The 17,733-nt window shown below is 36.3% G+C and overlaps 1 protein-coding gene across 4 annotated transcripts in view; it reads left to right on the top strand.

The window, feature by feature from the left end:
* The window catches only part of LOC106869500 (retinol dehydrogenase 11), a 50,379-nt gene that overhangs the window by 8,281 nt on the left and 24,365 nt on the right, over positions 1-17,733 (top strand). For 2 of the 4 annotated variants that reach the window (XM_052968788.1, XM_052968809.1), the window contains exons 3-5: positions 7,156-7,398; positions 10,200-10,309; positions 15,150-15,270. The gene's annotated coding sequence lies outside the window, so the exon portion shown is untranslated. The remainder of the gene's footprint in view (positions 1-7,155; positions 7,399-10,199; positions 10,310-15,149; positions 15,271-17,733) is intronic. The other 2 variants (XM_052968820.1, XM_052968798.1) reach the window with 1 other exon arrangement.

Raw genomic sequence — 17,733 nt, 5'->3', positions numbered from 1 at the left:
TTCTTAGTAACATTATTTATACTGGAAACAATATATATAATGACTATAATAAAAGTTGACAATTTTTTTAATCTTATATTTATTTTGTAAACAAATAATACAATATTACATAAGTATTTTATAATGTTTCTTTTTTTCTGGAAACTCTCTGTGTACCGGCAGCTGATAGCTCACACACCATTGCAGGACTGTGGACTAACACATTGAGTAGCACTGATCTAAATATATATATTGAGCTGCATGGCCTCATGGTTAGATGGCTGCACTCATGATCACAAGATCATGGTTTCAATTTCTGGACTGGACAGTGCATTGTGTTGCTGTGCAAAACATTTTGTTTCATGTTGCTCTATTTCACTAGTCTGTAAACAAATAACCCTACATTGGACTGGTGTCACATTCTGATCGAATATTGTAATCTCATTCACTTATACACTTTGGAAACTGTATAACTAGTGCCGCAAGTTCTAAGACTCAAGACAGTGATGCCTAAGGTTTGATAATATGTATGTATGTATGTGTGTTTGTTTGTGTGTGTATATGTATATGTGTATGTGTGTGTATACGTATGTACATATGTATGAATGAATGGATGTACATATGAATGTATGATTGTATGAGTGTGCATGTATGTATCTGTATGTACATATGTATGTACATACATAATATATGTGTGTATGTTTTCATGTATGTAATGCATGTACATGTACGTATGGATGGCAGTACATATGTATGTGGTTATGTATGCATTATGTATGTATGTATCTATGTGTGTGTGTGTGTTTGTATGTATGTATTTTTAAAACAAATACAGTTAAGTTAATATCAAAACAGTTTGAGTCAAAGGTTAAAGCCATGAAAGATAAAATTATAGACTTTTATATTAGAACATTTGCAACTGTATACCTTGATCGTGTTATCTGTGCATCTGATTCTCCTTATCTTTTCATATAGTCTTAATCACCACTGGAGCTTATATTGCATGTGAATGTGTGTGTTTATACATATATATGTGTGTTCATGTATACCTATAAAAAAAAAAAAAATGTGTGTTTATATATATAAATATATGTGTGCCGGAGTAAGCACATAAATGTGAAACCAGGTGGAAAAAAGAGTACTTGAATACCAGATGTAGAGTAATATGCTTTATTTAAAAGCAGCAGAAATATAACAAAAGCTGTTACTCAGAGTTTCATGTTCCCATTCATCGGACAGTTTTTTTTTCTTTTTTCTTTTTCTGCTGTTTTTAAATAAAGTATATATATGTATATACACACACACAAATGTAAGCATGAGGTAAATGCTGAAACTTTTTTAGGAGAGATAGTGATAACTATCTTAGATTATTGTAATTTTTGTATATCATTACTTTGCATCTAATAAGCTGATCTTCCAGTTTTTGTTATGTTAGATTGAAAGAGATGGCTGTAACAGCATTTTGAACACAACCTATTAAACACTGCTTGTCACAGCTGACTAGTCTGTAGAATGCAGTGTGAATGTGAAGACAACTTAGAAGGTCACTATGTAATAAAGTTTTGTGCTAAACTGGGCAAAAATGCTACAAAAACTTATGGAATGCCCTAGACTGCATATGAATTAACTTGTATGAGCTGTTTTTTGCTGGTACAAGAGCCTAAGCAAAGCAAATCCACTGGAAGCTCATGACTATCCCCTTTGATGGCAAGTGTATCATGTACATTCGCTGAGTTCCCTCTAGCCAGATGGTCGACAAAGAATACCAAAACCACTTTGGAGCAAGCTCTGCTACTTCCAGAGCCAACTTGGTGTTCTTCTGCCAACTAGTCTCTATTATATCTAATATGTTAAAAGCTCTGTAGAGGGGCTGGCCTGCAAACCCTCTTTGATCCACTTCAATGGGATCATACCTTGCTTGCCACCCATTGTTTCAGCATAATTTCATCAATTCATCATATTTCAATTTCTTTCAATTGTTTGCCTTCTCAGTATGACCTTACCAAAGAGTGGAGTTTTGTAATAAATCACCTAATTAGATGATTCCATGATCATGTCTGACTTCAGTAATGTTGAGACAGCAGTATCTGGGAACTTTACCAGATTGATTTTCAACTGTATGCCTTGTGCCATTACTAATAACCAGTTAAGGTGATCCTTACAGCTGTTGTCAACTTCATGCCAGCTCTGACAAAAGAAATAGTCTCCTTGTGGGACAGAGAGACTGACAATGGGACTGACTGACAGATAGTGTCTATGGCCTTCACGACATGTTCATGGCACCAACAGTTGTACTTTTTGGACAACCATTAAGGATGTGATTTTGCATGCAAGTATATATATGTATTTATGTATGCATGCATGTAAGTTGTATGTACGTATGCATGCATGTAAGTTGTATGTATGTATACATGCAAATTGTATGAAAATATGCATGTAAGTTTGTATTATGTATGTATGTGTGTGCATGCGTGTGTATGTATGTATGTGTGTGTGTCTATGCATATATGTATGTATGACTTTAGTCAGAAGTGGGGCTCTGGTTTAGGAGTTCCAGGGTTTTGAGGAGTGAGGAACCACCTCTTAGCTACTGTTATTCCCAGGTCTTTCTGAACTGGAGTAGTAGCACCTCTCAGGGTCCCAGCTATGTGTTAACTAGCATATGTAACGATATTCCATCCGAACACAGAGATGCAAAAATACTCCTGGTGTGCAGCAAAGCTACTGCGAGTGAGAGAACCCTAACTGCTGTCACACTGTCCATCTAAGAGAAGGACATTCAGATGTAAAACTTGCAGTTTCATGTGCTTACTGATCATCTTACTTTGCCCATCACTAAATAGTAATCACGGAGACACAGAGAGTGGCTCTTGTGTTGTGCAATCATTTATCACTATAATCCACTGATGTACAGATGTCTCTTTATGGTGACCTTATTTTTCATCCAATCTACTGAAATTCGTATAGTGATGGAAGAATGGCAACATATGTAGATCTAACCAGTCAGAAGCTTATTGCAAGTTACAACTCTTGTCTGTCACCTATGCAGGTGCAGGCATGGCTGTGTGGTAAGAAGCTTGCTTCTCAACCACATTGTTTCTAGGTTCAGGCCCACTGCATGGCACCTTGGGCTGACCAAAGCCTTGTGCTGATCAGAGCCTTGGGCTGACCAAAGCTACAAATGTGAATATTTTAGTAAGTTTCATAATTGGAAAAAGATGCTATAAGATACTCCAAAATATTTAATTTTTTATCTTATTTAATGTCCTTTTAGTGAAAGCAAAAAATATTATCCTTTAGTTAAGTTTATTTTTTTAGTAGTTTAGGCAGAAGAAGCAGTGTCCATGACTTTTGCATTCCTTTGTTCTGTGGCTGTGATATTTTAGATATGCATCTAAGATGTAGGAAAGGGTTGTGATATATGGTATGGTAAAGAGTACTAAAAAGTGAAAATAGCTAGAAAAAACAAGGCATTGCTGGATGACATTTCAACATACTATAGTCTTTAACCATTTGTTGTCATAATTTTTTATTAGTTTTTTTCCAATTAATTTTGAAAGCAATTAAATATTTTAGTAAAAAACTGTTGGTATTATGCTGGCATATGGAATATAATTTAGCATGAAATTTTTATGCTAGTTTTATTTTATGGTTATTTTAATTTAGATCCCTTTCAAGCAGGAAATTAATATCAAAGGACCAGAGGTGGTCTCGAGCAGATTGGTAGCAAAAAGGTTAATGTGTACACATGCCTGTCACTAAGGGGTTTTGCACTGGATGGCACTGCCCCCCCCCCCTCACTATTCAATGGTGCACTCTCAGATTTAGGAAATACAGTTTACAAAAAACCTTCCACAATACAAATTAGTTCCCACCCAGAATATTCTAAGGCATCCCCAAGAACCAAAGTCTGGCAACGAGCCTGTGTACAAGGATTCTGTGTACTCGCAACAGGCAAGTTCAAATGGTCATCAGACATTGTGACAATGAAAATGATGATTCTGTCCCTTGGATATACTGCCTTTGAATGGAATCTTTTTCTTGAATTTAACCTTATTTTCATATGAGGGCTGTTCAAAACAAGAAGAAAGCAAACATTTATTAAAACAGTTTCGTATGTTAAGTTTGTGTAAGAAGATGAAAACTGCTTACAACAATAAATAAAATTTATTCAGAAAGAGAATACAAACACAGCTTTTCACACAATGTAAGAAATAAAATATTCATAGGTTGTGGATCCTTTGGATAACAAGTAAAAGCTAACAAGTTGTGCGACAAAATTACAAGGGTGCTTGAAACACGTGTGCAGTGTTGTGTGTGAGGCTTAGTCAAAAATATATATTCAGTTCATGGCTTGAACTTGCTGATACAAATTCATAACAGGTGTCAATGAAGTTGGTAACATGACAGTCATTTTTGTCTTGTAGGCTGTGGCAATAAAGTTAGTTGCTGAACAAATTGCCATGATAAAGCAGGAAAATGACAGTGGTCTAAAATCTATTAGGCAGGCATCATTATAATGACGCTAATAAGAAGACAGATAGGCAAACATTGTTAGAACAATGGTAATCGCATGTAGTCTGTGGTATTAGGCAGAAGAGAGATATTCATGCCCCTTGGTGTTGAAATGGCAAGAGAGAAAGATCGCCCCAAAACACCAGAATATATAGGTGTCAGCTGCCATGCCACCTGGTGGCATTTACTAGCGAAGGGATGTAATTCAGCTACCTTGCTCCCTGGTGGTGTTTACCACCAAAGGGATGTAATACACCTACCTATACTGTAATACACCTATGCTACAACAGCAAAGTTATTACTTTAGTTACAATTTGATTAAATTTTTTCCCTTGGAATTAGTTCCCTTCCATTATTGATACACCACTCCTAATGTTTTGCCTAGTTTTGGAATGTACAAAGGAGTGTACCATTTCAATTTCAATTTTTCTTTGATCTCTTCTGTCATATTAAGTCTCTGACCTTTCTGATAGATTTCAGCTTTGAGAACAGGCAAAAACCAGCAGAGGGCAAATCAAAGAGTGGAGTGGTTAATGAATAGGAATCAGTTTTTCTTAGTCAAAAAGTCATAGTTGAGGAGTGATGAGGGAGCAAGTGCATTGTCATAGTGGAACTTCTAGCTTTTTGTTTGTCCACACTGCATTGCCCTTCTCAAATGCCTCAGTATACTCACATAAAAACTTTTATTGATTGTCTGACTTTGTGGAACAAGTTCATGATACCCTTCTAATAAAAAAGAAGCTGATACCAACATTCCCTTCACATTTGAGCAATTTTGACATTTTTTTTTTACTGGTTTTGGCAATAATGGTCAAATCTACTGCAATTACGACATTAATTTGAAATACTGATATCTCTTATGACATTGTGCATGACTCAAACAATCCTTACTATAGGTCTGTTGTCATTTGACACAAACAAATTGTCCTTCTAAATCCTTCGACAAATCTGCTAGTAAACTAAACATACATTCTCTCAAGCTCTGATGTGGCATAATGTGGTTATTATTAGACAGAAAGTTAAGGTCACCATATACAGCTCTACATTCATAAGCATGCTGTACAGCTAACTGGTTGGTGTGCTGTTTTAAAGGTCTATTTTTACTTCCTTTTTTTCTTTTGGACAGACCTCTTATTCAATGTGGCCTCAAATTACTTATTTCACATTATAATTTCCAAAAGTGCTACAGTCAAGTATTTTATATATTTCCTAATAACATTGACGAACAATGTAGCAGTGTGTAAAATAGAAGAAAAGAAATCTCACAACTGCAAGCTTTTTTTTTAACTCTTTTACTTGTTTCAGTTATTGATTGCAGTCATACTGGAGCATCACATAGTAGTGGGTAAGTCAAACGAATGAGCCCTGGTACTTATTTTTTTTAAAGTTAGGTATTTATTTTATTGATCTATTTTGCTGAACTGCGAAGTTATGGGGATGTAAGCAAGTCAATACCCATTGACAAGGAGTGAGGAGACAAACAGACACACACCTATACACACACCATGCATACATACATACACATATGCATGCATGCATGCATACATACATACATGCACACATACATATGTTCATGCATACAAACAGGCATACATACATACATGCATGCATGCATACATACATACATGTTACTATATGATTGTGAAAAGAGGGAAAACTGTAAACCAGTGTAGCAACATCTCCATCAATGACTTAACTGTTTTCCCTATATCGGATGAGGAATATTACAGGTGTCTAGATGTGGATGAAAACATATCTTACAATGGTACCTGTAACAAAACACACTGCCTAAATACCAATCTTGAGAAATTAGGCTCCTCAAAACCAGAAAGGAGAAAGCTGATTTGAAGACTAGAGATCCAAGCTATCACTGGACCTATAAAACTCTCCAGAAGCTTATCATTTAAATATATGTGAGCATGTCTAGATATGCAAGTATATGCATGAGAATACATACATAAAACAAAACATACACATCTGTACGTATACATATATACAATATTACCCTTTTGGTGTTGTTGAAATTTCAATGCAGGAACCTTGGATCTAGGTTAGAAACTGACCCTTTCTCTATTGGCAAAAATTCTTAAAATAAAACTGAATAATGATGTACATACATGCATATATGACAGGCTTCTTACAGTTTCTATCAACTAGATTCACTCATAAGGTAATGGCTGGTATGAGACTATAGTAGAGGACACTTGCCCAAGGTGCTGCATTGTGGGATTGAACCCAGAACCACATGGTTGCAAAGCAAACCTCTAAACCACACAACTATGCCTGCATCTATGGTGGTGTAGCAGTAATCTGAAACCAGACTGCTAGGTAACTGGTCAGGCATCACGATCAAACCACAATAGTTTCACATGATTGATCCTTGGCATTCAGATTACTTTGTCAAATGTAATGCTTATTTATTCATATTGTTTTGAATTAATTATGCATTATCTTGTAGCAGTGAGATTTTACTGATGTGATTGTTTATTCTAAGAATGACATTGTAGGGTAGGTGGGAGAGGCTGGATCTGGCCAGTTTGAACATAAAACAGGTATAATATTTGGGCCAGATGTGGCTGGTTTAAATGCTAAAGGGTTAAGCAACCGATCAGCATCAAATCATTGCCTCATTGAATCTTCTCTTGAATTTTCTCCTTCCAGAACCTTTTCCTTGTGCCCTATAAAAAGGTGCCTTTTAGCAGTAATTGCAGAATGTTAAAACAGCTGTGTTATGTCTCCATTCTCACCACACAACACAGACAGCCAGTTAAGACAAATGGCCCATTGTCGACAAGAATTTTTTTTACCACAAATATACTACAATTGTTTCCAGTTATGATGGGCCAGCCACAGATTACTGTACCAGTAAGCTTGTCGTGAACTCCAAGTAGGATGTCTCTCCAAGTATGTACTTATAGCTGTTATTGTTTGTAAAAAAACTAATGCAGTTAAACTCTACGTGCAGTTATATAGTCTTCTGTTAATTGTTCATAGCTATTGTCAGTTTTTTCTTCCCACAGTCTGAGAAATACATTTTCATTCAACAACTCAACTAGTCGTCACCTCAGACCAGTCAACAACACTCTACAACTCACAACAACAATATTGTTTAACCGGTGATTGTTTCACTTGGAGTGCTGGTGCTCAACTCTTCCTGTTTGTATTGTTTGGCAAAAAATAGGATTCTGTAACTGATTTGCTTTGCACTTATATAAAGATAGTCTTCAGTGCTAATACTGTAACCCAAAGAATTGGGTTACAATTGAAGTGATTAACAAATAATGTCTTACATCATAAAGGCAGCAAACTGACAGAATCATTAGCATGTCAGAAAAAATAATTAGCAGCATTTTGTCTCTAAATTCTACTGAGGTCAATTTTGCCTTTCATCCTTTTCGGGTTGATAAAATAAGTACCAGTTGAACACTGGGGGTCAATGTAATTGACTTATCCCTCTCCCCTCAAATTGCTGGCCTTGTGCCAAAATTTGAAACTGATATGTCTTAAATCATAATATATCTTAAAAACTATGAATATTTTGAATAAATTGCAATTATGTATTTTATTTATTTGTTTTTACTGTATCCTATCCATGTTACTGTTTGTTCCTGCACTGATAGGAAGCAGAATCCTCAAAAGATATGTGAATGAAGCCTAAAGAAAAGAACAGCTTGAAGAACAACTTCAAAATACACAAATGCTTGGCTGATATTTTACTCCAGCAACAGATTAGGATCCACAAATACAAATTGACCAGCGAAATCCAAAAATCACTATAGCTCAGTGCCTTCACATTGTTAACATTTGACGGATATTTGTCCTCATCTTGTTTGTTGTTAACACAACGTTTCGGCGGCTATACCCTCCAGCCTTCATCAGATGTCTTGGGGGAAATTTTGAATCTGGGTTCTCCTTCCTATGGTATTTTTCGATGTTATTATCATTATTATTATTACTCAGGTCACTGCCTGGAATCGAACTCGGAATCTTGGGGTTAGTAGCCCGCACTCTTAACCACTACGCCATATGCCCATGGGTATATGGTGTAGTGGTTAAGAGCGCAGGTTACTAACCCCAAGATTCTGAGTTCAATTTCAGGTAGTGACCTGAATAATAATAATAATAATAATAACATCGAAAAATACCTTAGGAATGTGAACCCAGGTTTGAAATTTCCCCAAGACACCTGATGAAGGCTGGAGGAGATATCAGCCGAAACGTTGTGTTAACAACAAACAAATGTAAATAATGTACATAATTCCTCATCTCTTAAATATAGAACTGTATTAGCTCAGTGCCTCTGCTACTGAAACAACAGAGCCTGGATTCTCAGCTGAGGGAAACCATAGAGGTGATGAAATTGTGAGTTACAGAGTCAACTCCACAATTGAAACAAGAAAACTGAAGAGACTCACCGATCTTGGCCAAAAATATGTCTTAGCTAAGGATGGGCCTTATACCGGAACCATAACAGTCTTTAACTGTAACAGCTCACTTTAAAACTCTAAGCATCAAAAAGAAAAATCAAGATAAATATTGTTTAAAAGGTCTTTTGCAGTCCAGAAAAATTAATGATAAAATATAGGGTCAGGAATAGTTTATCTGCTCTTCAACTGCTATTTTCAACATCAGTTGTTTTCTGACTCTGACTGCAGTTCAAAAGTCGTAGAAACATTAAAAAAGCAAAGAACAGTTTTGCTAACATACTTGACAACAAAGCATGGTTCAAACTATATTGAAGATAAACAGAGAAATAAAAAGCTAAAAAGAGCCTTCAGCTGTACTGGAGGCTCTTTACAGTGATACACAGAATATGGTATTGTTTTAAGGATCTCAAAATAATGGCAAGTGCCTTTGTCTGTTGTGAAGGTGCTTGGCTTAGTAGTTTGGATGTTGGACTCATGACTGTAAGATTGTGATTTCAATTCCTGGACCAGCCAACCTGTTGTGTTCTTGAGCAAAACACTTCATTTCATACTGCTCCAATCCACTCAGCTGATAAAATTGAGTAATCTTGCAACAGACTGGTGTCCTGTCCAGGAAGGACTATATGTATCAGAAAAACCAGGAAATTGGCCCAATACTCCTTATGGAGTAATGTGGACAAACCACCTTTGTCTGTTAGAATATTTTATACTAAGTTTGATCCATCCCTTTCTAATCACATTAAATAATATAGAAAGAAAGAACCTGGTTCTTCTTCATATTTGTCTAAGAAATTATGTGATGAACTTATTCAGCTTCTGGCTGATAGAATCAGAAAATCAATTATAGATGATCTGAGAAAAGCAGACTACTTCAGTGGGTCTGTGTACCAGATCTTTTCTACATGAATCAGCTAACTTTTATAGTCAGATATGAATCACCTGCTAAAAGTTAATTTGTTGAATGCTGTCTAACTTTTCTAGATGTGGGAAATCACTGGAGTGGAAGTGTAGTGGATATGGTAGGAACTTAATAGTATTTGCAAAGTCGCTTTGAATAAACACTGTGATAAGTCATATGATGATGCAGCATATATGTCTGGTAAATACAATGGAATGCAGCAAAAACTTCCAAGAGATTAACAAGCATGTTGTGTATATTTTGTGCTAGAGTTTCATTAAATCTTGGCAATGCTACAGTAGATTGCTGTTTTAAATGCAGTAAACATTTTTGCTGTTTTCCATAAGATATGTACTTTTCTCCACCTTTTCTTCAAACAGGTGGTTGTGTTATCATTCTTGAATACAGATTCCAAAGTGCCAAATTATCAGCCTGACTCTTGGTGGAAAGCTCATTTCAGTGCCGTGTCTGCTATAAATGAAAGTTACAGGTCAGTTCTAGATGCTCTTCTAAGTCAAAAGAATACAAGCTGATACTCATCTGAAAAAAATACAGGAGCTTGAGTTTGTATTTATGCTCTGTTTATGATCTTATTTGCTGTAGGAGTTTCAAGAAACCAAAAAGAATCTTTATGAACCACTTGTTGTAGTTACCACATGTACAAATCTGTTTTCTTACATTATAACATATTTTTGAGAGAATTTCGAATACATTGAACAAAAAATTATATTAAATTGGCTGATTTAGATTACAAATGTGTAGGGAAAAGAAAATGATGAAAAAAAAAAAAAATAATAAAGTCAACAATGTATTTGATACTTATGAAGATTTCTCTCCAGGAGAGACATTTCAAGTAAAATCCTTCATTCCTATAATAGATGTCCTTGAAGTAAATATTTACTTGATTTGAAAGATTCAGAAGTACAGTTGCATGGAACAGGAGAAAGTTTGATTAAAAAGTAGCCAGACAATGTTGATATTAATCTTACAGTTAGCAATGCCAGATAAATTGCTTAGCAGTATTTTGTTCATCTTAACATTCTGAGTTCAAATTCCATTGAGTTTGACTTTGCTTTTCCTCCTTTTGAGTTAATAAAATAAGTACCATTTGATTAGTGGGGGCTGATGTAATTAACTGAAGTCCTTCCCCAAAATTACTGGTCTTGTGTCAAAAATAGAAACTGATATTAATCTTACACTTAAATTGAGATGTTCCCATGCTTATATCAAGTAGAATCAGCCATAAAAATTTGTCACAAAAATCTGTATTCAAGAGGAGAGTAATTTATTTTCCCCTTATGTGGAAGCTACATTACGACTGTTCTATATTAACAAATTGTTCAGGAGAAAAGTAATTTTCACAGCTATAGACAGCCAAAAATGAACTGAGAGCAGTAATGTCTCAAGAAAAAACTGTTTACAAGTAACATCAAATAATAAGCTGTGTTGTATGCCATTTTAGGACACAACATATGATTTTAAAAAAATGTTATGAAATCTGGTATCAGGATTTTTTGCCGAAGAGGTGGGGAGAGGATTTTGGGAAAATTCATACGATCTAATTTTTTCCCTCATAACTTTCAGTAAAATGGGTATCTTTTCATGAAAGTTTATACAAATACTTTTCAAATGGCATAGATTACAATTATAAAGAAAATGTGTGGGGAGTGGGAAGAGGAGTTTCAGATCAAGATGACCACATAAGTTGGAATTTCACCATTTTAATAGCGATTTTTCCAATTGTTTTTTACCACAGCCTTCAAAATGATGGAGAGCATCTTTTTATGAAAAATCGGTTTGGAAAATTTAGGATTCTTTTATTCCCCTCCCCCCTTAATGATGATACCAATGGACCACATGCATGCTCCATTGGTGGGATATAAGCATCAACAAAAAAATGGTAATTAAAATTTTTACCCCCACCTTAATTAAGCAAGGCCATGTGTATGTAAGACAAAAACATTTTCTAACAGAAAATTATGCTATCTAAAATTAATTATCATTTACATAATTATTTTTTAAAAATCACTGTGGATAAATGCCAGAAATGACCTCAAAAATGAGCTGAAATTATAAACAGAAACAATCAGGGGTGAGGAGTGGGATTGAAAAAAAAATCAAAAATTTTCAAATTTTTTTTTTCAATAGCATAAATATGTTAATGGAGAGAAAAAATATTGAAAAACATCAATACATGCAAGAGTGAAGAAACAAGGAGGGTTGTCTTGGGATGTGCTAAAAGTGACAGCCAAATCCCGCTTAAATCACACTTTTACCTCTGAAAATATTAATTCTTTCTTTTTCTTTTACCGAAAAGGCTCCTCCCATTGTTTTTAATTGCAAAAAATTGGCTAAAATTGATTACTTTTGGCAAAAAAATAAACTTACGTGGTCATCCTTATCCGAAACTCTGTTTTTTCAAAACTCCTCACCCCACCCTTGGAAAAAAGTTTCCTTGCAAATTTCTTTATAATCGTAATCTATGCCATTTGAAATGTATTTATATAAACTTTCATTAAAAGATGTCCATTTTCCTGAAAGCTATGAGGGAAGAAATCAGATCGTATGAATTTTCTGAAACTCCTTTTCCCACCCCTTTGGAAAATATATCCCCCACAAATCTATATATGTAAAATTGAGAATGTTTGTGTGTCTGTCTGTCGGTCTGTTTGTCTGTGTGTGTGTCTGTAAGTGTGCATCACTAAAACTCAAGAACTACCCAATGGATTTCATTCAAATTTAACACATGCAGTGTCATGGGACAAACAAATTTTCAACTTCTTGCCTAATGCGAGCCCGGAGCAATCTCTTACCTCTTACACTATTTCAGTATTACATGTCAAAAGTGAAACATTAACATTGCTATTGTTATGTGAGATAATTCTTTCAGCTTAATACTTTCACTATTGTATCACATATATACATGCATACATACATACATACATACATATATGTATATATATATATATATATATATATATATATATATATATATATATATATGCATGTATGTATGTATGCATGTATATATGTGTACATACATCTGCACATATATCATCATCATCTTTTAACGTCTGCTTTCCATGCTGGCATGAGTTGGACGGTTTGACTGAAGACTGGTGAGCCAGAGGCTGCACCAGGCTCAATCTGATCTGACAAAGTTTCTACAGCTGGATTCCCTTCCTGAAACCAACCACTCCGAGAGTGTAGTGGGTGCTTTTACGTGCCACTGGCACAAGGGCCAGTCAGGTGGTTCTGGTAATGACTACGTTCAAAGGTGTTTTTACGTGCTACCTGCACAGGAGCCAGTCTGGTGGCATTGGCAACGACCACGCTCGAATGTTGCTTTTCACATGCCACCAGCACATGTGCCGATAAGGCGATGCTGGCAACAGTCACACTTGAATGGTGCTTTTCATATGTCACTGGCATGGGAGCCAATCCCTGGCCCTGGCAACGATAATGCTTGGATGTGCTTTTAACGTTCCACCGGCACGAGTGCCAATCAGGCGGTACTGTCATCGGCTACATCAGTGATTTTGATTTGTTTACATTTGCCTCAATAGATCTTCACAAGCAAAGTTTATTGTCCAATGAATGAGGGATACTCATCAGTGGGCCAGTAACACCCTATGTTCAGATGTGCTTTTAACATTCCACTCACATGAGTGCCAATTAGGCGGTACTGTCATTAGCCACGTCAGCGATTTTGATTTTTGTTTACACTTGCCTCAATAGGTCTTTGCAAGCAAAGTTTATTCATAAGTGGGCTGGTTGCACCCACTGGCATAGGTCATGGGCCATCATCTCACTTGACTTGTTGGGTCTTCTCAAGTACAGCATATCTCCAAAGGTCTCGGTCACTAGTCATTGCTTCGGTGAGGCCCAGTGTTTGAAGGTCGTGCTTCACCACCTCATCCCAGGTCTTCCTCTTCCACAGGTTCCCTCAACTGCTAGTGTGACACTTTTTCACACAGCTGGCCTCAATCATTCGCAACACAGCCATACCAGCACAATCGTCTCTCTTGTACACTACATCTGATGCTTCTTAAATACAACTTTTCTCTCAGGGCGCTTACACTCTGTTGTGCATGCACACTGACATTACACATCCAGCGGAGCATACTGGCTTCATTCCTTGCAAGCTAATGCATGTCCTCAGCAGTCACAGCCCATGTTTCACTGCCATGTAGCATGGCAGTTCGTACACATGCGTCATACAGTCTACCTTTTACTCTTTTGTCACCAGCAGAGGTAGGAGGTCTCTGAACTTTTCCCAGGTTATTCTTATTCTAGCAGCTACACCTTCAGAGCATTGTAACGGAAGCTATCAACTACTTCTAGTTTTTTTCCCGGGAATGTAACAGAAGCTGTTTTCTGCACATTTTCAGTGTTTATAGCACCTGAGCATTTGCCACATACAAAGCCTATCTCCCCAGTTAGCCTCCCTTTGATATTGCTGCACCTCTTATGTGTCCATAGCTTACACTAGGTACATCTTATGCAGTTTCTACCTATGCCTTTTCTACAGATCGAGCAGGGCCATCTACCTGAAGGGATTTGTGGTTTGTCTGCCTTCCTACTTATTAAGACTTTGGTTTTAGCTAGGTTGACTCTAAGGCCCTTCGATTCCAATCCTTGCTTCCACACCTGAAACTTCTCCTCTAGTTCTAATAGTGACTCAGCAATTAGAGCAAGGTCATCAGCATAGAGGAGCTCCCAGTAGCATCCTGTCTTGAATTTCTCTGTTATTGCTGGAGGACTATGATGAATAAGAGGGGCAGAGGACTGATCCTTGGTGGACCCCTACACCTACTTCTAATTCTTGACTGTACTCGTTGCCAACCCTCACCTTACTGACAGCATCCCTGTACATGGCTTGCACAGCTCTCACTAACCATTCATCTTTCCCTAGTTTCCTCAAAATTTCATTAATATATATCCATTTTCCTGAAAGCTATGAGGGAAAATTGGAGCGTGTGAATTTTCTGAAAGTCCTCTCCCCACTCCCCGTTCGTTTGCGCAAATTTTTGTTTTGATATTCGTTTTCTACACATTTTTTATGCCTATTAGACCTTAGTTTTGTGTCTTTGTGACCGGGTGTTAAACTATATGTTGAAAATATAATTTACCGATAGATAAAAGAGTAATAAACAAATGTATTAGCCTCTAACACAAGGACAAAACATGACAACAATGTGCCCCTTTCCAGTTACCACTGGGCGTTCTAACAGAAATGTTCATAAGATTTATCTCCCGTAAAACTCTGAGAGTTACCTCCCTTCTTTCTCCTCGGGCTATAAGTAATCGTGTTTTCCTTCTTGTGGCAGGTCAAACAGTCACATTACATAATATCAAAAGCACGACCACTACATCTCTAAAGCACAACCAAGTAGTGACAACTAGACGTTTCAAGGGAAATTTATTCACGTTTACTAAGGAAATCAAAATGTAAGTTGTCTGTTATTTTGTTCACTGATTTGTTACTTTATATTAATTTCTCGTTTTCAACTTTACGACTCGTCTCCTTGTTTTATTTCTTAGAGCTGGCAGAATGGTTAGCACACCTGGCGAAATACTTAGCGGCATTTCGTCTGCCGCTACGTTCTGAGTTGAAATTCCGCCTTGGTCGACTTTGCTTTTCATCCTTTCGGGGTCGATAAAATAAGTACCAGTTGAACACTGGGTCGATGGAATCGACTATCTCCGCCCTCAAAACGGTTGCCCTTCTGGCAAATTTATAACCATTATTATAAACACCTGTCGGACTTGTCATGTTGCAGAATTCTAAAATATTTTAATTGTTATTCTAATGAGTTTTTTTTAACTGTTATATTGGATTTATTCATCAATATTTTGCAAATGAAATGTTCATTACTTCATGAAAAAATTGTAAGATGAAATAGCAAAAATTTGATTTGACACAGATGCAGTAACCGGTAGTGCGAAATATGTATGAGCGTTCAAATCTATTTCTAACCTGTAACCAACCTAATTTAATAACGTCAGTGAGGGAGTAAATAAATAGTAACAAGAGATTTAGTTGTATCAAACAGATAGCAAACCCTAAAATGTTAACGTCATTTCTTATGAATTTTTTATAATAATCTGGTGCAACTTTCTGAGGTACTCAGTTTAGAAACACTCTGGCATTCTGTCATGTGCACTTTAACGTTTGTTGTTTATAAAAGATTTGCGTGCTTCTGTTGTTACATCACATGTCAAAATAAGACTGACCGAATCTTTTCACTTTTAATTGTTTCAGTCATTTGACTGCAGCCTTGCTGGGGCACCACCTTGAAGGGTTTAGTCGAATAAATCGACCTTTCTAAGCTTGGTACTTATTCTAATCGGTGTTTTTGCCGAACCGCTAATTTACATTGACATAAACAAAACAACACCGGTTTTGAAGCGGTGATCACACACACACACACACACACACACACACACACTATCTTTTGTTTAGACTATGGCCATGCTGAGACACTGCCTTGAAGGATTTGGGGATGGAATAAATTGACCGCAGTACTTATATTTTTTAAAGCCTGGTATATATTCTATCGGTCTATTTTGCCGAACCGCTATGTTAGAGGCGCTTAAACACACCAATACAGGTTGTCAAGCGGTGATGGGGAACAGGCACAGATACAAAGATACATAAATAGGTATACATACGACGGGCTTATTTCAGTTTCTGTCCACTAAATCGAACTCACAAGGCTTTGGTCGGCCCAAGGCTGTAATAGAAGACTTTTGGGCGGAGGTAAAGAATACATACACCGCCCGTTTTCGGCATAACAAAAACCCTAACCCTAACCTCTGGGTGTGCGTATTCTTTACTTTCACTGACTCTTGTCCAAAGTGCTATGCAGTGAAACGGAAGCCGGAACGATGTGATTAGGAAGCAAACTTCTTACTACATAACCTGCCTGCACCTGAATGGAAGTTCCTGCTGTGTGTGAGTGAAAGTGCTTGTACGTCCTAACAGATAAGGGCTGGGGTAATGTATATGTGTGTGTGTGTTTATATTTGCTATCTGAATTAAATGTCCTATTTGAGTGATGCCAAACGTTTTGCTTTTTCATTTTTACTTTAATCTATATCTACCTGTTCAAGGAAAAAGCTCCGATGGTCAGTCTCAACACTACACCTTTCAGCTGTAGTTCAAGACAGAGTTTTAGTGGTAAACCTAACAAAGCATTCATACTACATATCTATTACTTTATGTCAGTTGACAAAAACTCACACACACACACACATACACACATATATATATGTAGAAGGTAGAAAAGTAACACACGAGTTGATATGTATAAGGAAAATAAGACAAGGTAGAAAATGCTGAAATAATTTTATCATGAAGTACATTTTAGTACCGGTTTCCATCTTTTTAGACTTTTTCCAACTAAGAGTAAAATAAGAAAAGCAATTGAATTGGAGAAAAAAAATTAAGTGAAATGTTTTGTAGATATTTATATATATATATATATGTAAATACACACACACACAAAATAGTAATGCATCTTGGTGTTGCCCGGTTGTTATGAACTATAGCCACATTGTATTGTTTGTTCCTTTCTTATAGGCAGAATCGGCACAGCTGATATATAGTGAACTGGATTACTGGCATAATGGAAGTTATTGTTTGTTTAAAAGTGAAGTGGGTGAAGGTACAATTTGCATGGGTTTGCATGAACGTGCTTTCTGTTCTTAGGGATCACAGACTATGTATTGTTTCATTGTATAAAAGATGGGTCAATACAATTTTGCCCAGAAATCACATTTTCAAAATTTAAATTTCCCCTGTCCCCACGGCAATTTCTTAATTTGTAACTTCTTTCTGATTTTTTTTTTTTAATCCACGTAGAAAAATACAAAGATTACAAATCTGAGAAATATATATTTTTTTTAAGT

The sequence above is a fragment of the Octopus bimaculoides genome, chromosome 1 (assembly GCF_001194135.2).
Source record: "Octopus bimaculoides isolate UCB-OBI-ISO-001 chromosome 1, ASM119413v2, whole genome shotgun sequence".
NCBI classification, from domain to species: Eukaryota; Metazoa; Mollusca; class Cephalopoda; order Octopoda; family Octopodidae; genus Octopus; species Octopus bimaculoides.
Note: the sequence above shows the minus strand (reverse complement) of the source record. Positions and strands in the feature narration are given on the sequence as shown.